Here is a 22,169-nt window from a genome sequence, read left to right as displayed (position 1 = left end):
GTTGCTCATCAGATAATGTTCAGTGCTGCGTCAGAGCTTCATTGGCAAGACTGTGCCAAAGGAATGACTTTCCTAGGTCACAAATAGGAAAGTGGATGGGAAATGGAGCAGCTGGGACATGAACGGGCTCCCATATGAAGTCCCAGTGCTTATAAGGTGAGGATTTTAGTGAGTGAGTCATTGTACAGGGCATGAACCTGTTTTCTTTTTAACTTATCTCATCTGTGTTACTGGCAATAGAAAATAAATTGATATGTTAGGTTCTCAATTAACACAGGGTGGAGGTGGCTAGACTATTTCCAACAGTTCATGGAAAATGAAATTTCAGTTTTTTGCACCAAGATAGAAAACTTTTCTTATATTACATGTTTAAGGAACTTTTTTTTTTTTTTAAGATTTACTTTTATTGGAAAGGTGGATACACAGAGAGGAGGAAAGACAGAGAGGTATATTCTGCATCCGATAGTCCACTCCCCAAGCGGCCGCAATGGCTGGGGCTGAGCCAATCCGAAGCCAGGAGCTCCTCTGGGTCTTCCACAGGGTACATAGTCCAAAAGCCTTGGGCTGTCTTCGACTACTTTCCCAGACCACAAGTAGGGATCTGGGTGGGCCACCGGGATTAGAACCAGCACCCACATGGGATCTGGTGTGTGCAAGGCGAGGACCCTAACCACTACACTACACTACACCCTTAAGGAACTTTTTAAAAACTCCTTATATACACTGATTTCAAATTTTCCCTTTGTACCAGAATACGTTTATCTTTTAACCTCATTTCTGTGAACTTCTGGAAGTACCCTAGTAGATGGTTTTGGAATTGTTTATGTGCCTGAGGAGCTACACTCATTTCTTTTTCTGGAAATTCTCTTTCTCTCCATTTTATCCATGATTCAGAATAGGTTTCTAGGCTTTAGCTTTTTTGTTTTAAGTGACCGTATGTCTCTTACTCTTGGTTGATTGGATGAAGGGGAGAGACCAACTTGGTCTTTTTCTCCTGGGAATTTAGTATGGAGTCTTACTGTATGTGTCAGAACCTTCAGTATATATACTTGGGGTTGTAGGGTGTATGTACTTCTCACACATGGCAGTCCATTGAGCAGAATGCTGACGGGTGTGCCAAGATGAGTACGAGTGAAAGTTGAAAGTTCCTGATGCCCTTCCTGTTGCTCTCAGGGTCTGTTCTTCAGACCCAGCTATATTTCTGATGCTTCTCTTACATCTTTCTTAGAAACACTCATCTACTCTCTTGGCTTCTGCTACTTGGAACCAACAAGTCTAGAAAAACATATAATACACTAGGTTTCTAGCAAAGCAGTTCCTGAAGAACTTTGTTTCTTGTGTTGACCCTGACTGTAACTCTGTTTTTGTACCCTACTTGGGTGAGATATTTCATGTAGCAAGTCTCCAGAACTAACACCTGATCAGTGCAGGGTGACTCTGGTTATTACTCATGGGGCAGCTTTCTTCTTTAGTAGAGATCAGGGGAAAAAAAAAAAAGCTTAGCGATAATTACATCCAGTTCTCTGCTGAACCAAGGCTGCTTTGACTTGGTCTAGTGCCAAACCTGGCAGCTCAGCTCTGATGGATTAAATTCTTCTTGGAAACTTATGATTAGAATCAGGAACACCAATAGCATTTTATAACCTGCTGAGGGCAATGTTTTTCTACAAATTATGATCATAAATATCTTGCGCTTTCTGTAAACCTAACTCCGAACCCAAAATATTTTGGCAAGAATTACAGAGCATTTGGGATTTCATCACATGCTTTCTCTGAATTTAGTGACTGAGTGAATGTGTTATGTACAAAATTCTTGTTTGTTTAAAGAAATAAAGAACTATATATATATTTTTTCAAAGTCAGCTTAAGGTTACAGCTGTCAAGTTAAAAGAAAAAAAAAAAAACCCAGCCATACTTGGGCTGAGTCTGTGCAGCAATGACAATGAGGAGTGAAGGCAATTGATTTGATCACACAAAGAAGAAGACTTGGATAAAAGAGTTATTCTGGTGAGTGGTCAAGTGACCTGCCTGTGGAGTCCAAAACAGGACTGGTGCTTCACCTTCCAGTGGGCTTGAACAGTCTTGTTTCTTTTCTTTTTATTTCTTGAATTGGAATGTGGGTCTGTGAATCTGAGTTTAGAGATCATATTTGCTTCTCTAACCTTGTGTTATGTTTAAGAATTGGATGCTTTTCTGTGTAGAATAATGAGATCTGGGTGTTTTAGTAGAAAGATAGAAGTATAACAATTTGGATTTGCCAACCAGAAGGCCCTGTTTGTAGTTTTTCCTATGTTGACATTTTACATCTTTGAAGATACCATTTCAGTTTTTTTTTTAAATCTGTAATTCTTGTGACAAAATAGTTGGTATATACAACATAGATTTTTGTGGGATTTTGATGAGTGATTCAATTCTACATGGTGACCAGTATGTGAAAATGGGGCAAGCTGGAGAATAGCATAAGCATAATAGGTTGACGAACTTTGTGATTCTAAATATTCTCATAGATTTTAATACTTGTATGGCTCACGCTTTCATTTGAAAGTGTTCTTAGGTCTCAGAAATGAAAAAAAAATGGGTACTATCGTTTTGACACACATACCACATGCCACAAATTGCTACCGACCCAATGCTGTAGGTCAGCTTCCTGGTGAGTTCAATTAAGGAATGCACTAGAAGGAATTGTCACACAAAATAAATTATTTGTAGCACATAAGGAGACCGCAGGAAATTGTTTCCAAAGTATAGCTTCCCAAGCAAAGCAAAATGTGTAGCTTTGATTTTAGTGGGGGGGAGTAATTATGCAAGAGGAAAAGTTGTTGTCATTGTACGTAGGTATGAGAACAGGTTTATTGGTTGCAGAGCTGTGGTTCATGCTATGGCAATAAGACTTAAGCTTCTTGTAGTACAGAGATCTCAACAAGAAAATTAACATTTTTGGAGCTCATCTGTGCAGGCCTTGCCCTTGTACTAGATAGAGTGTGGACCAATTCAGGGTAGCTGGAGTTAGCATTCTCTCTGGGATGTAACTGAAAAACAACATTGGAGACCATTTTTAGGTGCTTTGGAAGCATTAAGACCTTGAGGTAGAAATAAGTCACAATAAACAGTTTTGAGCTGCTGTTGGAACATTAAATGGTGACAGAATTACAGCTTAAGAAATGTCTAGTACAAGGGCGCGGTTTGTTAAGCTGCCACATGGGACGCCTGTATCCCCTGTTGGAGAGCCTGCTTGATGTTGCGTCTACCATGTGCTTCTGATCCAACTTCCTGCTAATGTGCCAGGGGGGCAGTGGCTGATGACCCAAGTACTTGGTTTCCTGCCACCCACAGGGTAGACTCAGAGTTCCTGGCTCCTGGTTTCTGGCTGGCTTGCCCAGAGTGTTTGTAAGCCTTTGGGTAGAAAACTAACAGATGAAAGATCCCTGTCTGTCTCTGTCACTCTGTCTTTAAAATGAATAAATAAAACTTAAAAAAAAGATTCAAAACCTTAAGGGCATTCTGAATCCTAGTTCATTATAGTAATTGTGTTGTCATTTTCTTTTGTTTTAAATATGCTGAATATTATTTTTTTTACTTTATATTTTTGCTTTGAAATATTCTTATACCTTGAAGCCATGTTTGAAGCAAAGCATGTTTTTCTCTACCTGCTCAGAAGCTGCAGGAAAATGATTGATTTGAAAGTGATCCTACCCTGAAAGCGCCCTAGTGTAAATTTTCTTTGTGTGTTTCAAAAATCATTTGAAGGCTGAATCCCCATCACCTTCTCTGGAAATAAAATTGACTAACAAAATCATAGACTACGTTCCTATATGGATGTGTTAATTTGATGTAAATTGGTTCTGGCCTTGGCTTCCTTGCTGCCCACCTAGGTTGGGACTTTGGAGGAAAAAAATCTGTTGTCATTACTCTTTGAAATGATGAACAGACGTCTCTTTGTTGAAACAGCATGTTGTTGGAATGCAGGCTCCAGAGAAGAGAATGATACGTTTTGTTTTTGTTTTTATTTTTCCAAAATTTTTATCCAAGGAAAACTATGAATAATTCTTTCACATTCAAGTTAAGACTCAAGAATGAAGGTATTGACAGGGGCATTTATCTTTCAATTATCCTTCAATTTATCAATAAATGTTTAACAAAAAGCATCCACTTAACACAGTTTAATGCTTAAAAAAATATACATGATACCTAGTTTTTAAAGAGAGAAAAGCCCAAAATATCACATGTCAAACAAACCCTTACCTACATAGTGATAACAGGTTTTCATTTTACAAAATTCCGTCTGCTCTTGTTTGTTGATTTGTTAAAGTAGGAAAGTTGGATGGTATCCATTCTAAGGAACAACATTGTTTAATTATTTATAAGCCTGTCTGCTATCCCTGGCACAAATTCACAACCTCAGAAACATGCAGGTTTTGAGGCAGAGGTGGTCCTCCTGTGTGGTACTGATAAAAATGAACAACATTGTTGATTCTTACTGTGTTGATTCTTACTCTTCAAATGGGCAGAGAGAATTTTGTATCTTTAGGTAAACTAGGAGACATTAATAAGCTCTTCTGTTGTATTTGCTACAAAGCATTGCAACAGGTGACTTCTAGAATTAACTACAGCATTTACAGGAAGTAACTGAAAAACAATTTTTAGGTTGGCATGGAATACCCAAATTACAGAGTTGGTGAGGCAGAAGAAAGATTATCCGTGCTAGAAGACAGATTTTTGGAAATATCACAGGCCAAACAAAACAAAATAAAACAAAACAAAGCACCCAAATTAGAAAGACAGAAACCATGTTTAAAATTTATGGAATAGAATCAAAGGATATAACACATGGCTCATAGGAATTTCTAAAGGTGTGGACAGAGAGACTGGATTAGAATGGTGTCATAGGCTAGCATACTGCTCTGTAGTGAGTGAAAATAATGCAAGTTCTTTGGACTCTATCATAACTTATAGCTGGAATTGTGCTTTAGACAAGCTAGTGTAGAATGGTTGTTCTTTCAAAATACAGAAAAGCATCTGTTGACAAATGATTGAGAAAAATACATATGCCATTTCAAAACACACACTGAACTTCAGAGACTGTGCTGTTGCTTTGTCATAGCAGCTATAATGGCAGCATACTATGCAATGTTTATTCCATTATTTTGGATCATTATCTTCATTTAGCATCTACTTCCTACACCACAGTGATTGTATAATTGTTGATCCCACTTGGTTCACTCATTTGTGTGAGTAAGGCAGAATTTTTCTGGTGTTTAAGGCTGACATCAAATATGATTCTATGATCTATTCTTTTTTCTCTGACATTGAAAGAGTCTTATGAGCTCATTCCATAGTAAGAATAATTGGATGATTGATGGATTATATATGAATAACTTAGAGGATCTAGACTTTAAATAATGAAACCACTTTGTAGAAGCAGTGGTTCTGTAAGTGAATATTTTATCTATTAGACAAATTATAATTGAAAAATAAAATATGTTGTCATCCAAACAATAGTTCATGTTACAAATAATTGGTTTGGATGAGCTACAATATCTTTCTGGCACAGCAGTAAATTAAACACCTCAACAGATTTGTCAAATTGATGAAATCCTGATTTTATATATTTTAATATTGTAGGAATATGAACTATGAGATAGTTTATTTCTTTAATGCACATTGGAGTAAACAAAAGAATAGTTTCAAAGGCAATTTTTTAAGGGTTTTCCTGGAAAAGGAGAATGTGGCAATCAGAAATGTCTCAGTTTAAATCGATAGTTTATTAAGATTTTGTTTTCAGCATTGTTTTCCAGAGGTAGAGCTGATTTCCGCTGTAACCCTGCCTCCCCACTATGCCGTCGGGGTTGAGATACTCCTCCTACATTTGCATTCCGTGTTAGCTTTCCTTCTCCTGTTTGTTGTTTCAGGATTGCAAGATGACCGCAATCGTGACACCTGCAGTTCTTTATCAGGCTGCTATATATAATATATATATATATATATATATATATGTATATATATATATATATTTAGACTAAGTTTATGTTGCATGGTCATGTTTAGCTGTGAAGCAAGGAATAGAATTGCCACTGTTGGATCGACTAATTATGAGGAATCTGCAGAGGCTGGACAAATACTGCCCCAAATAAAATCAGGGTTCAGTTCAGAAAGGAGGTATTGCAAATTTGTTCTGCTTCCAAGGGTTATGTGTGTGTTGTAGAGCAATCTGTCATGGTTCTGATTAGTAGGGGAAGAGGAAGCACATTGAGTAAGAGACGTTCAAAAATGGTCTTCATTTGACCCCAAGGCTCACAGCATTCTAATACTTTCAGCTGCAGGTGGGTTTTTATTTCAGAGTCTTATAAACATGGCTGTGTTGCTAAGCCAAAACCAATGATTTCAAAGTGATCTTCAGTTTGCTATCAGCTTATGAGGAAAAAAACAGAAATATCATGAAAAATGCTTGGGGCTAATAGGCTACAGATGAGAACCAGGGGACTCATGTGTAATCTCACTTCTGTAAGTGACACTGGGTTGCCTAAGAAAAGGAGATATTTGGAAGAGGAAAAGGAAAACTAGTATTTCCTGTGAACAGAATATCTTCCTTCTTTTATTCTGTAATGCAATATTGCTATGATCTTAAGTTTTGTTGTTAAAATTCTAGGAATGAGTCTTTGGAAGCTCAGAATTGATGAACCCAAATGGTTAGTATTTTATTGTTGAGATAGCAGAGCACACTAAGGCTAATAAAAACTGATGGTGATTACCATAGTTACTGGCACAATTTCCATCTGCTGTTAAAAAGAGGCGAGAAGAAGCTGTGGAGTTACCCAGTTCAGACAAGGATGGACGTGAGCAATATTTCCACCCAGGACTGAATTCCCAGAGAATCCCTCCTTGCCAAATTGCTGTTTTCACAGGCAGGAATCAGCCGAGTTAGAGAAAGGCTTGGAAACCCTGTGGAGAGCAGATGATGAAGAATTGAGATAACTGCTGACTTTTCAACTTACTTAAGCAAATAAGATTCAATTAAACCCAGTTCAAACTTTTTTTTGAAAGTCTGTGGTTTCAGCACTCTTGCTGTTATGCTTTTTACTGAGCTACCAGAATTATTTTCTCCTTTTAATTGTGTGTGATAGAACATGAGAAAGATAGGATAAGTCACAAATGGTTATGATAGGAAAAGACTCCCTGTTTCACCTCCAGCATTTTCTCATGTGGTAGGTAAATTCAAGGTGCTTATAGAAGAAGAAGATACCGAGAGAATCAGTGTAATAATCTGAAACAGGCAACAACTATTTTCTGTCATAAAAAAGTGCTTCCTTGCAAGAGTTTTTATCATTAGGTACCAATTCTAAAGTCATTCAAGAGGAAAAAGAACATGCTGTTCAGATGTAGTTGAAAAACATGGCACTTATTTTTAGATGAGATTTTGGAGATTTTTTGTAAATGGGGTTTCCACCTGATTCGAACCCACCATTTTGTTCTTCAAAAGTGTGGGTTATTGTTTTCACATTTTGAAATGCAGCCAGGACATTGTCTTGTAGTTAGAGGGAGAATTTTAAATCCCTTCTGCTACCTGCAGGTAAGAAATAAATGAATACTGAATAGAAAGAGTAATTTGGAGCTGTAAATTGCTCCATCTTCAGGCTTGCCTTTTCTCTGTGATGGGGTAAGGTTAGACTAGATTATACAGTTTCCTGTCTCAGTCATTGCACCAAGTGACTTAAACAGCAACCATTCTGGAAGCTGGGAGTCCAATATCAAGTTTTTGCCCAGTTCCTTGTAATAACTCTTTTCTTAATTTATACATAATGGGTTTCTTGCTGATCTCTGTCTCTTTCTTGCACACACACACACACACACACGGAGGGTATCATGTCTGCTGTGTCTCTTCTCATTTTGGGGCTAATCTAATTTAGAGGGCTCTAGCCTCATGAACTCATTACCTCAAAACTATACATTATAGATTAGGGCTTCAATATGTAAGTTTGGGGATGGAGGGCACAACATACTCCAGTCTGAATAGTCTACGATTGTCATGTTTTTAACACATGCATGTATGTATGGTCCAGTTGGCTGATTTAATGGGAGAAGATGGACAGATGCCAGCTGAGGGGATTTCTGACCATGCCTATGAGCCTTGGACAATGCCTCCAGTAGCATACATGTTTCCACAGGGACCTGAGCTTCTGTGCAATGGAGCACCTTCTATGTGACTCTAATCCTTTCTTCATCTGCCTGCATTTCAGCTCATCATCTCCACCTCTTTTCTCTACAGTTTTGATGTAGTAGTAGATTTCTGCTGTTCCTGATCTTGTTTCACAGTAATCTCCTATTATCACTTTTCCCACATCCTGTATTATTATTTATCCTCATTAGAGACAGTGGTTTCATTTCTCTGCTTCTGTACTCTGCCTGATACAGACTAGAGATGTGTAATCTTTTCTCAAGTCATCAAAATTTCTGTTCTTATTATTTGAGTAAGAGAGATCTAGATCTTTAATCTGCTGGTTGACTCCCCAGATACCTGCAACAGCCAAGGCTAGACCAAACTAAAACCTGGATTCAGGAATCTCATCTGGGTCTTCCGTATAGGATGCAGGGATTCAAGCGTGTGGGCAATCATCTACCTCCTGCCACGTGTATCCTCATGATCTGGAGTGGAAGCAGGGTCCCATCCCAGTCACTAACACGATGTGAGATAGGGGTGCCACAAGAGGATGCTTCACCTATTGTATCATAGTGCCCAACAGTGGAGGAGGGCACCTTTTTCTCTACATCCACATCAGTGGATTAGCTAGTTGATTTCTATATGTAGGCTGTTTTCACTGGAGTGGGAATAGTAAAATGGAAGCTTTTTTTTATTTATTTAAAAGGCAGATTTACACACACACACATCTTCCATCTACTAGTTCATTCCTCAGATGTCCACAACAGCCAAGCTGTGCCCAGGATAATGCCAGACACCAGGAGCTTCTTCTGGGTCTCCTACATGGATGCAGGAACCCAAGCACTTGGGCCATCTTCCCCTGCCTTCCTGAGTACATAAGCAGGAAACTGGATCAGAAGTAGAGCAGTCATGAGGGTAGGAATTGGGGAGTTGGGGCTGGAAATCTCAGCCCCTACTTAATTGTACCATAAAATTAAAAAAGAAAAAGAAAAAGAAAAAGTAGAGCAGTCAGGACCTGAAATGTCACCCATATGGCAAGCTTCCATTGCAGGTGGCAACTTAACTTGCTGTGACACAGTGCCACCTCCAGGAGGCATTTCAATAGTGATAATTCATTATATTCTGTTCAATGAAAGGGCATTTGCTTGTTGCACAGTCATCATAGTAGCAGGCATTTAGATATACAATACATATTTGCTGAATAAATAAAAGAAATTAAATTCAATGAGATAGACATTTAATGATCACTTGCTAGAAGAAGGGAACTGTACTAGATGCTGTCAGAGACTCAAAAAGATATAAGGCATGCTTTTCCCTGGAGGCACTTGTAATTTAATAATGTATGTGAAGCTAAGTGATGAGAGATGCTTGCCTTTATTAAGGCTTAACAAGTAATGATAATATGAGAGTAATAGGAGAACAATGCGTATACCTAGTTCCTTTTATTTATTTTTATTTGTATGTGAATTCAGATCCAAACCTAACAGTTGCATGGGAACATTTTGGAGCCAATGGTTCTGTGTTCCAATCCTTTCCCATGATTTTCCATGCTCCCTCACCTCTTATCCCAGTGTGTAGTCCTCCAGGACTTGATTTTAAAAATAACCATATTACAGTTTTATTGAATGATGTCTTTGTGGTATTCCACCAATTCTTTATAGAGTAAAGTAGACTAGAGAAGTTCCTTGGAATTCTACGGAGATCAAAAGGAACTCAGCTTTCTGGCTAGGGAGGTGTTTTAATTCAGATGGGACTTGGGAGTTGTATTTAATTTAGACAAGAATAAATAAACATCAGAATATATTTTGGGAAAAAATGGACAGCAAGACCAAGAGTAGAAGAAGATAAATGACAGCCTTGGCACACAAAGGAGAGCTGGAAGCACACTCTGAGTTAGCGAGGAGTGGAAGGAGACAGCAAAGATCCAGCTGGACCACACCAGTTGACGGTGAAGCATAGAGTGATGAATTGGAGCTTTATTCAGTGGTTAACATTACTGAAGGAGTTTTAAGGTAGCAAATGGCCTGAAGTTGGGGGGTGACACTTAGGGAAAGGAAAATTAGATCTATTCAGGTGTGAAAGTAGTAGTTTAAGAGGTAATGCTGTGCTTTACACAGGAGGGGATGAGGGCTAACTTACATTGTGCAGTTGTCAAAGGAGCTGCATCTGAGAAGCACAGCAGAAGTGTTATGGACAAGTTCTTGAATCTGTCTATGGCATGGTGGAAGGGGTCCGTGCCGATTCTGAAGAGTTGAGTGTACACATTGGGAGATAAGAATACCATGAAAAATACAAGGAATAGAGATGGGAGAAGAGGAACTGACTTTTTGGAGGTATGTCTGGTTTTGTGGTACAATCCCATGCTTAGGTTGAGATTTCAGATTCCTGACATCTGCAAGACAGCCAATGATTACTTGAGAAATGTAGTCAGATTAAAGGAGAGGCCAGTGCCCTCTGGGAGGTGAAGAGGATACTGATTTTCATCTCTGCAGAAGAAGAATCTCCCACAAAGGTCTGAACCATGAGACATGTTAGTAGCACTCACATTCAGACTGTTGAGATGGGGGTCAAAAGGGCTGTAGCCTAACTTTAATCCCACTCTTCTCTATATGGCTTTTCAGTAAATCTCATTTTTCTTGTCTAGTAAATTAAACATCATGAAAATTTTCTTCTATGTTTGTGATGGGGATTATATGAGAAAAAATGTCTCAAGTTAGACAGCTATGAGATCCCCAACTTTGCTTCTTTGATTTTATCCTTAACACCAGAATCTGAAGTAGGAATTTCAGTTCCTATGTCTTATTGAAGGATTGCCCTCAGAAGGGAAGGGAAGGAGCCAGATCACGTGGAAGGCAATTAGCAAGAATATTCTTCTCAGCTCAGTCCATTTCCCCAGGAAAACTCTGGAGCACAAACTGGCACCCAATCCCACCTTGAGGCCAGGGATTGGCCCACATGCTTTTCTATGTGTCAGATCAGTCATTGGACAACCAAGCTTTAAATGATCCTTTTTTTTTTTTTTGTTTCAACCATGTTTAACCAGACATGCATGTTTTTAATCATATTACTTTGGATGAGATATGGTGAGGTCAGGGAAAAATTGCAAACAGTTTCATAGTTTCATACTTACATTTCTCTGGGGAACACAGCAAGCCAGGCAAGGCCTTATGGAGAGGCCCCAGGGTTAGAAAAGAGATCAAGAAGAGAGGGCAAATGTGGATGTGCACTTTTATTGTGGTTTCTATGGAAAAGAGTGAGCCAGATAGTTTTGGCTAATTTTAATCATTTCAGCAGCCCCTACTAGCATAGGGGTTCTCCCTGGTTGTCTGGTGTGAGGCCATTGGGTAATTAGAATGCACAGAAGGTAAGAATTCAGGCCTGGCATGGTGGTCTAGGGTCTAAAATCCTTGCCTTGAATGCCCCAGGATCCCATATAGGCACTGGTTCTAATCCCAGCAGCTCCACTTCCCATCCAGCTCCCTGCTTGTGGCCTGGGAAAGCAGTCGAGGATGGCCCAAAGCCTTGGGACCCTGCACCTGTGTGGGAAACCCAGAGGAAGTTCCTAGCTCCTGGCTTTGGATTGGCACAGCACCGGCCATTGTGGTCACTTGTGGAGTGAATCATCAGATGGAAGATCATCTTCTCTCTCTCTCCTCCTCTCTGTATATCTGACTTTGCAATAAAAATAAAATAAATCTTTTAAAAATAAAGAAGGTAAGAATTCTATATAGGAAGTGATTATGTAATGGGGCTTGGGAACCCCAGCTTAATATTATGGGAATCAGGAGTCCCAACCGGGTTTGAAGAAATCTTCAACTAGGCTTTCAATTTTTTGTTTGTAGAAATACACTGGGAAATATATAGAGAGGGAGCAGAAAAGCTGGGTTATTGGAAAGAAAGGGGGCTAGTACACACTCAGACTGGAGTGCAGCAAATATATGATCCAGTGCAGAGTCCTTTTTTGTAGGGTAAGGGTGGTACTTGGGTAGGACCCCAAGGACAGGTTCAAAGGAGGCAGGGTCTGGTGTAGGGCCACAGTGGTAATCTCAAGCATGGTTTCCTGGCATATGGCACAGGGCAGTAATTGAGTCCTACCTGCATGCTGAGAAGTGGGTGTACTGAATCTTCAATCATGTCGAATTGGCAGGGAAGGTCATGCGATTTGCACAGGGTACATAGCTTTAGTGTTGGCTGTTTCTACCAACTTGCCACCTGCAAGAAACTTAACTCCTGATTTTAGTTCTGAACGTAAACTTATGAAGTTGCTTAAGAGGGAAACTGACCTCTAGGCATGTTCTCAAAACTGGGTAAAAATAGTGTACATTCTTGCATGCACACATGTACACTTGCACACACACACACAATCACAGACACATAAACTAAATTACAGTGATCCACACAGACACTTCTCCAAGGGACCTTCCTTCCAGCATTGCAGGATGGTGTTGCCTTCAGTGAGTGGAGACTGCCTCATCCCCCACTTTTGCAAAATTACTGAGTGATGGTACTGATACTCCTAGCACACACATACACACACACAAAACCAAAAACGGAAGATCATGTTCAGCCCATGTTTGTGTTAGGACGAGTGCAGGATGACAGCATACCCTTGGCCCGCTTAAAGCAACTCCTGTTCTATTTCCCCGTGCTGTGGAGGTGAGTCTCTGGCATTTAGTGACAGTGTTTCCTAGCCTCAATATGACACAGAAGCACCCTTAGCTTAATTATCACTTTTGTAAGAGTTCCTTTAAAAAGGCCTTTTAATCTTTTTTTATTTCAACATTAATTGAAAACAGTTAGGTTTGAGGTTAAAAAAAATTGCAAATTTTCTCTCCTTCACCCAGATTTGTCCAAAAACACAGAAGCATCAAATCATAGATTGTGAACACTGAAAGAAAAAAAGACTTATCATCTTCCTTATTTGGAAACAGATTCAGAGAAAATGGATTTGCCAAGGTTGTGTAGCTAGTTTGGTGGCAGAGCCAGAACTAGAACCCAGATCTCCTCATTGCCTTATTTGTCACTGAAGCTCCGGTGAAGTAATATGCACATTTCACAGCAAAAAACTGAACTCCATAGCAGATATTGCAACTATGCAGCTTGTGAAAGGTTTTGTGAATGACCTCTCTGTCATGGTTTCTCAATGCAGTTAGAGAAAAATCCCAAATTTCAATCAAACAGCAGGTGTATGCAGGTTGCTCTGAGTTCTGCTTGTGTGTCTGTCAGCTCAAAGAGTGACTCTTGTTTGGCCCAGTCAGTTAACTGGGTGGGAAAACCTGATATAGCACGATGGCAGTTTTAGTTGACTGCTCTCTCTCTGTCCGCTAGATGTAGGTGCTGCTTTATGTAACCGTCATAGCATCCCTCAGAGCAGTCTGTGCTGCTGAAGGAGTTGCTGAAAGGTCACCTGCTCACAGGGCATTTGCCCTGGAAGAGAAGTCACACACTATTCCTGTGAACAAGGACACCACGGAGGCACATTGGTACAGGCTAGACCAGCTTCATACCCTGGGGGTAAATTTGTGATTTGGGGAAGATAGGGGAGCCCAGCGTAGAAAGACTGTATTTAGGGCCTGATGCCATGGCCTAGTGGCTAAAGTCCTTTCCTTGAACGCACTGGGATCCCATATGGGTGCTGGGATCCCGTATGGGCGCTGGTTCTAATCCCAGTGGCCCTGCTTCCCATCCAACTCCCTGCTTGTGGCCTGGGAAAGCAGTCGAGGACGGCCCAAAGCCTTGGGACCCTGCACCTGCGTGGGAGACCTGGAGGAGGCTCCTGGCTCCTGGCTTCGGATCAGTGCAGCTCTGGCCATTGTGGTCACTTGGAGAGTGAATCATCAGATGGAAGATCTTCCTCTCTCTCTCTCCTCCTTATATATATATCTGACTTTGCAATAAAAATAGAAATAAATCTTTTTTTTTTTTTTTAAAGAAAGACTGTATTTGACCCATCCAATGAAGTGACACAGGTTCTGGGATCCAGATCTTCCCTAACTACTTGTCATTGGCATTGAATGTGCATCTGTAGATAGTATTGTATTTTTTCAGGTTTTAACAACTAAGTTGTACTGAATGATTGCCAACAGCATCATTCACATTTTATAGAAGAAAAATTCTGGGTGGCTCCTGACTACTTACAGTATGACGTGCACACTTGTTGGTTTGACACATAAAGACACCCATATCATCTCGATTTATCTCATATTCCTTGAGCTTCATACATTTCAAATTCATTCATTTAGAAAAGATTTTCGTGTATAGTGTCCTATTCCCCCTCTCCTTCCACCCCCAACTGCCCAGCACTGCTGTCTCGTGAACCCGGCACTGTGTTGCACAGGATAGTAAGGTCAATCAGGCAGCTTCTTTACTTTCTTATGTTTCCCATTGCCAACACTTTTGTTTCAAACATCTATGTGTTTTCTCAGCCTTATGACTTTGTTCTTCCTGTTTCCAATCTGCTGTGTCCTTTCTTCATCCTCTCATCAGAAAATGACCACTTTCCCATGAAGGTCCTCTCCTCTAAAGTTGTGCTTGAGTTTGTTTTTCCCATATATTTCTACAGTACTTATTATATTGTATTCTAGCCAGCTTTCAAAATACAGGTTGTTATTTTTAACTCAATGATAAACTCACCATGAGCCTGGATTGTATCTCCTTTGCCTCTGCCCACCCCTGCTTTTTTTTTAATTATTAATATTTTTCAAATTATTTTTTGAAAGAGTTACAGAGATAGAGGGAGAGACACAGAAAGAAGACTCTTCCGTCTACTGGTTAATTCTCTGAATAACCACAATAGCCAGGGCTGAAGCCAGGAGACATGGATTGTAACTGGGTCTGCCACATATGTACAGGGGACCCGGCACTTAAACTATCTTGCGATGTTTGCTGAGGCCATTAGCAGGGATCTCTGTCAGTAGTGGAACAGCCTGCACTTTAACCAGAGCCCACTTGACTGCTGGCATCGCAGATGGTGGCTTTGCCTGCTACAATCTCTAACACCAGTCCCTCCCTCTCCTTTATCTTTTCATATTTGTTGTCTGAGCATTGTGGATGGATGTATAGAGATTTGCTGGAGATTTGGGGCAATGACAGGCAGTGTCCTCTTCTTACGGTTGCTTATCCTCCTAATTTATCCCAAGAGTTTTTATTCTTGTTTATAGTGATTAAAACATCTTTCATCCAAGAAAACATGTGGAACTCTTAGAATAACCTGAACAGAAAATCTGTGGGAGTTTTCCCTCTTTCAATGAGTCATTTACTGAGAAATATGGGGCTACTGTCCACTGAATTAGTGAGTGTTCATTGTTAGTGTTTATTAATACTTACTCTGATAAGGAATTTTGGTTATGTCTGTTTCTATTTATTTCTAAGTTTTCAGCAACTACTTTGAGGGGAATGAAAATAACTTTCTGTTAAGAGGGTAAAGTGAATATTGTGTAGAGAATAATCCTTGAACTGTACTGGTCCTATGGCTGATCAAAAGACCTTGTCATTAATGAAAAGCGATCCTTTTTGTTTAAGAAACTGGTGAATGTCCCGTATTGCTTTTTTGATAGCAGTGCTGGTAAAATAATGCCATAAATTTATTATTTATAAGATGAGGCATTTACTCCCATTTGAGTTAAAAAGTCATCTAATTTTTTGTTGAAAAATCATAGTTATATATTTACTATCATATGTTAATTCAGCTGTGAATTACCTGTACATCTTTTTAGAGTTTGAGGGTTGGCATTTACAATTAATGTAATGTACTATCATTTTATACCTGTCTGTATCTTCTTCTATGCCTTCCATGTTTATAATGGCTCCTGTGTGTGGTTGAATTGTCCTCCAATTAACTTGTTTTGGTTTGATACTCAAGGGTTTGATGGAACTCATAGATGAGTTTGCTTTCCTAATGATTCTAATCTTTGAGGACTTGTAGAAAATCAAAGAGATGCCAAAATATGGTAGCATTTTCTGGTAAAATTTGGTTTTCTCTCAAAAGAGAAAAGAGCATGGAATCTGCAAACTGAAGACTTCAAGATCCTCCTACATTCATGAATGATCATGCATTTTGCTACACAAAATAGGTTTTCCATTGCTTAATTAAACAGGGTCCCTCATCAGACTTTGTTATCTTTTTTTTAAAAAGATTTACTTACTTTTTATTACAAAGTCAGATACACAGAGAGGAGGAGAGACAAAGAGGAAGATCTTCCGTCCGATGATTCACTCCCCAAGTGAGCCGCAGCGGCCGGTGCTGTGCCGATCTGAAGCCACGAGCCAGGAACTTCTTCCGGGTCTCCCACATGGGTGCAGGGTCCCAAGGCTTTGGGCCGTCTTCGACTGCCTTCCCAGGCCACAAGCAGGGAGCTGGATGGGAAGTGGAGCTGCTGGGATTAGAACCAGTGCCCATATGGGATCCCGGGCCATTCAAGACTAGGACTTTAGCTGCTAGGCCACGCCGCTGGGCCCAAGAGACTTTGTTATCTTAACAATTTTATCCTGCTCTGCCTTTTCTTCTGCCATTTTTAGAACATGGAACACATTTTCTTTGCATACTTGACCATTGACCATCTTTTCATTCATCAAAATTAATGTTTCAGTGAAGACTTTTCAAATCCCCACTGGCATTCAGCACAGTTTCTTTTTGGCTCGTAAAAGAAGAGTTATATTTCTCTTTGCCCTTTCAGCCTGGTGATATTTCAGTGTTTACATATCTGTTCTTTGCTTATTGAGACAAAGCTTTCCCAATCTTACCCACAACTCTCCTCTACGACGATTGTGAGCTCACACAGGCAAGATTGCCTTTCTCCAGGATCCCGTTACAACATCATTTTTGTTCAGTTTCTCCTTACTGGATAAAATTAACTGTTGAGTTACTCTTGTTCTTCTATTCTCTTATCTTTAAAGGAATGCTATCCTGATAGTAGGCCAATTCAACATTGGTAGGAATCTCTCAACTCAGCAGAACATAACTTTTATCTTTCTATTTTATTCCTGTTCCAGAATTGTAATTGATACCAGGGGCACACATCTTCTGTTTCCTTTGTGTGGTTCAGGCGCTTGCTGCTGGCCACATTCTATTGTTACCCTATCTTGACAGTACTTGCTTAACTAGGAGAAAGGCATATTTTGGTTTATATATATCTTTTGTTCTTTGCTTTCCTTTAAGAAAAAAATGAAAATTAAGAGTACCATTTATTCACTCTTTTGCTCAATAAGCCTTTACTGAGTTCTAGGATGCGCTGAGTACAAGTATACAAAAATAAGGTAACATCTCCATTCCTGAGGAGCACTGAGACCTCTCAGCAAGATCAGTGCCCACAGGACCATTTTCAAAGTATTTTAAGGTCGTGCCACAGGAGGTGTAGGCCGCTTTGGGAGGAGGCCCAGTTCTGACTCTTCCTGGAGGGTGGGGTAAGATAAAAGAAGATTCCTGGGAATTGTTACCTTTTAACTGAGCTGCTGAAACACGCATAAGTTTTAACTCTGAATGGAACTTGGGGTTCAAGGCAAGAAGTATCAGGAGATGAGGCCACAGAGCCAGACTCAGGTGTGATCTTAGAGTGCTGTATAAAACCTTCTACACCCATCCCAGGAGCTGGGCAATATTCTTGTCCTGAGACACTCCCACCAACTCAGAAATCATTCTGTTGTCATAGTTCCTTTCTTGAGTTAAAATTTTCCACTTTCCTTTGTCTATTTTAAATCTAGGTCTGGCTTGTATTGACTATTGAATTTCTAGGAATTTTGCAGACTACTTGTTAAACACAGCCATTACTAAAAACCAACTTATATAAACACTATGAAAAGATAAAAGCACTCTATTCACTGATTGTCTTTTTACATTTTACTATGCTATGCTGCACAGTATTTATACTCTGAAAGTTATTTCTTTCTGTTGTTACTATATGGTGAAAATATATAAGTGTGTGTTACTGTAGTCTTCCAGCTAAATGTTCATTGCGTCAAACTGGTAGCTTGAAATTGACCATGGTTGCAAAATTTATGGCATGAAAATGAACAAATGTTATATGTCAGAGTTTGATAGAAACTCATCAACAAATGTTATATATCAGAGTTTTGTAGAATATATAGACTTAGGAAAATGATAAAGTGATTTGTAAATAATGCAGATAAGTATAAAAATGTCTTGTGTCTGTAGTTGTGACTCCATTAATAGCAAAAAAAAAAAAAAGAGAGAGAAAAATTACTGCTTAGTGTTTGAAAACTGTTTTCAGTTCAGCCAAGAAATCTGTCATATCACTGACAAATGAGTAAAGTTTCAACACATTTCTGTTGTTTTGTTCTTACTCTTACTTATTGATGTAAATGATTTTATCAACTAAAATTCATATGAAAAGTATGCTCACTTGTCAGCTGCAATCTAAGACTGATACAAAGAAAATTCAAGAATATCAACAGAAGCGTGGGAGTCAACATGGAATTTATATTCATAATATGCAAATTTTAACATTGTTTTATAATTTACGTGCTATAAACTTTGTTTACGGGTAACCATAATTCATTCATATGAATACAATACACACACATACACCTTTGTTCATCAGAGTGAACTATTGAATATGTAGCCACATGCAAAAGTCTAGACTTCTCCCTAACTTTCATCCAGCCTTTTCCTCTCATTAATTCTTCCCTTGTGCACACTAGGTAATTTATGAAGAAGCTACATATATTTGCTTAAAGGAGGCTGAGATCTTCCAAATCCAGGTGCCAAAGATTTGGGTGTAGTTAACACTGGGTCTCCATCTCCAAGATGTCATCTTGCCTGCTACATGCTCTGGAGGAAGGAATGCAGGAGTGCACTCACTGTCGAAACTCCCCAAGTAATAGGGCCAGCAATCACCTCTGAGGGTGGAGCCTTCATGGCCTCACATCTCCTTAGGCACCGCGCTCCAGTGTTCTTGTATTGAAGGTGAAGTTTCCAGTACATGAGTTTGGGGTACACAGACAATAATAACAATACTAGTAATTCTGTCACTATACTTATTCTCTTTTTTTCTTTTCCTTTGTAACATGAAAAACTACCCATCATATTTGGGTATTTTTCTTGCGTGTAGTTTTATTTTTAGATACTTTTAATCACATTACCTACTCTCCGGGCAAACACGTCTCATGTCTTCTCTCCTTGTGGGCTTACCTTAGAATTGAACATTCTATTACTAGGTCTGGAATGTAGGAAATTTATTTCAAAACGTTGATTGTGGCTAGTTGCTTACTTCTTGTATTTTTCTTTTAACTTACAACAATAATTATAAGTTGAAATGTTTAAATGCCATTTAAACCTGCATGGGCTCTAGCTTCTGTTCATGGACTTCACAGTCCCAAAGAGGTGCTTTCTGGGCCTCTTAGTCCTCTCCATGTGAGTATGTGGAAGCAGGGAGTTAGACACTGTCGTGGCCTCCACATTCTGCACTGGGAGGGGCTGCCCCAGGGCTATATTTTAGGGGAATATTAAGTTTGCAAGGAGCAAATCTCTGTCAGTGTGGAAGCTGTGATTGAAAACTGAAGACTTCCTACCATATGGCCAAGGAGTAAGTCTCCTGGACTTCTGCAATGAATCTTGTCACAGAAAGCATAAATTATTGAGCCTTCTCCAGCCTTCTCCAGATGCTGTTTTTCCTTCTGCGGAAACTTCAGGTCATCATAAAGCTTCTTTGAACTATTTCCCTCTCACTGTCTTCTTGGTCATATTCTTCCATTAAGCTTCCTCATCTGAAGATCCTAGCTCTTACTGGCTTGTTTGTATCTAGCGCGGAAGTCTCGTGTTGCAAGAGGTCCTTGTTGAGCAGTGCAATTCTAGGTAGCCCTGGTGTTTGGTTGTCCTGCAAGAAGTGCTCGCATTGCAATAACTCTATGACTTGCAGAACTAGCTGCCCCACTGCTCTCGGAGGACAGACCCTGCTTCTCTTTTCTCAATTGCTTTCTCTCTGCCTTCAGAAGAACAACCTGACAAAAATCTGCCCGTCCTGTGCAGATGAAGCACGGAGTGAGCATGTAAATGAATGTTTTCTTAGGTCCTCCTCATTTTGAAGGTCAAGATCCTTCCACTCTGAAGCAGGGAAGTCAGAGCTCATATTTGAAACACATTGCTGTAATTGCTTATGGTAACAAGTGAAGTGTAGCATAACTCCATCATTTTGGCATTTTGTTTAAAGGAGAACACAGATCTTGGAAAAAAAAAAGGGTGTTATATAAAAAGTCAGCATCAATTTTACGGGTGCCATGGGTAAAGTCATTTGATAGCCTTCTCTCTGCTCCTTTATACCCATGCAGCGGGACCTTCACTGTCTGGTTTGGAGACTTTTTGTTAGTGATTATTTGTGCGTTCTCTCATCCAAGTACTAACCAGACCCGACCCTGCTTAGCTTCCGAGATCAGACGAGATCGGGCGCGTTCAGGGTGGTATGGCCGTAGACTATTTGTGCCTTCTAAACAGCTCACCATACTTCGCCATTTGTTGCTAGATGGCAGTGCTAAGTGTGATAAATTAGGAAATATAAAAGACTCAGGCAAGAATTTAAAAAAAAATTACTCCTGTTTTTGCATCTTTGTTGTATTTTGATTACTTGACCATGTAACTGGAAGTTGAACATTAGGAAGCATTTACTATAGTCCCACAAACAGTAATTTCCCAAGTGTTGGGAAAACTGTTTTTTAATTTCTTAGGTTCCTCCTTAAAAACAGAGATTCTGGGCTCTGTGTTAGAAACCCTGACCCAGAATCATGGGGGAAAAACCTAGCAACCTGCATTTGAACTTAGCATGGGCAGCAGAAGTTGTGAGAGCTGCAGTCCGATCACTGTGTGTCCTCGTTGTTCTGTGTCCTGCTCCTTCTGTTCACTTGGTATAGCTCCTACTTCCTTGTTCTCTATAGATCATGCTTTGTCGTCTCAGAACTGCCTTTCTTTTCCCATAGACCAATTGGGTAGTTCAAAAAAAGGAACTGAAACTTGTCTTTTCAGTTCAATTTTAGGCTCATTTTATGCATAAAATCTGGGGATACTCATACTCCTTCCTAACTTAAATAGGGTAAATCTCTTTAAGCTCTGGCTAGTGGTGCTTCTTCCAACATGGGACTCTCTGTACATGCGAATTTTCTGTATTATTGATTTGAGTTCTTGACTATATGTCAAAGCCACACAATTATGTTTCATTTGTGATTTTCTTCTGCAAAGTTAATTATTACTCTTTTGGCCATAACTGTTGCTGTGGGACCACCCCCTCAGCTTTTTAGAAGTCATCTAGTACATCTGAGAAGATGCTTCATTTCTTCTGTCAGTCTTGCTAAGCAATGCACAACCCAGCTCTTTTTTTTAGAGATTTATTTATTTTTATTTCAAAGTGATATATATGTGTGTGTGTGTGTGTGTGTGTGTGTGTGTAAAGGAGGAGAGACAGGAAGATCTTCTGTCTGATGATTCATCAGCTGCTTTCCCAGGCCACAAGCAGGGAGCTGGATGGGAAGTGGAACTGACAGGATTAGAACCAGCGCCCATATGGGATCCCAGCTCTTTCAAGACGAAGACTTTAGCTGCTAGGCCAGGCCCACAACCCAGCTCTTAACTTGATCTGTAACCCAAGGCCATGTCTTGTTACAGTGTTCTTGCACTTTGATGCTATGACTTTCTTAATGTAGGGATCTTCTCCTGTTTGGAAAGTTTGAGCAGGAGGAACCATTTTTCTTTTTAAGTTAATAAGTCTTGGCATTTCATAACTATGCTCCCTCTCAGTTTTGCTTGAGGATTTGCTAGTTCTTGCTTGAGTTGACCTGCTTCTTGCCGTCCTTAGTTATAAACTTAAAGGCAAACAGCTGATGCTTTCACAGTTTTGGGTTTTTTTTTTAATTTCTTTTTTTTATTTATTGTTTTTAATTCATTAATTACATTGTATTATGTGACACAGTTTCATAGGTACTGGGATTCTCCCCACCCCTCCCCAAACCCTACCACCATGGTGGATTCCTCCACCTTGTTGCATAACCACAGCTCAAGTTCAGTTGAGATTCC

This window comes from Ochotona princeps, chromosome 13, assembly GCF_030435755.1.
Source record: "Ochotona princeps isolate mOchPri1 chromosome 13, mOchPri1.hap1, whole genome shotgun sequence".
Classification (NCBI taxonomy): Eukaryota; Metazoa; Chordata; class Mammalia; order Lagomorpha; family Ochotonidae; genus Ochotona; species Ochotona princeps.
This window is presented reverse-complemented; position numbering follows the sequence as displayed.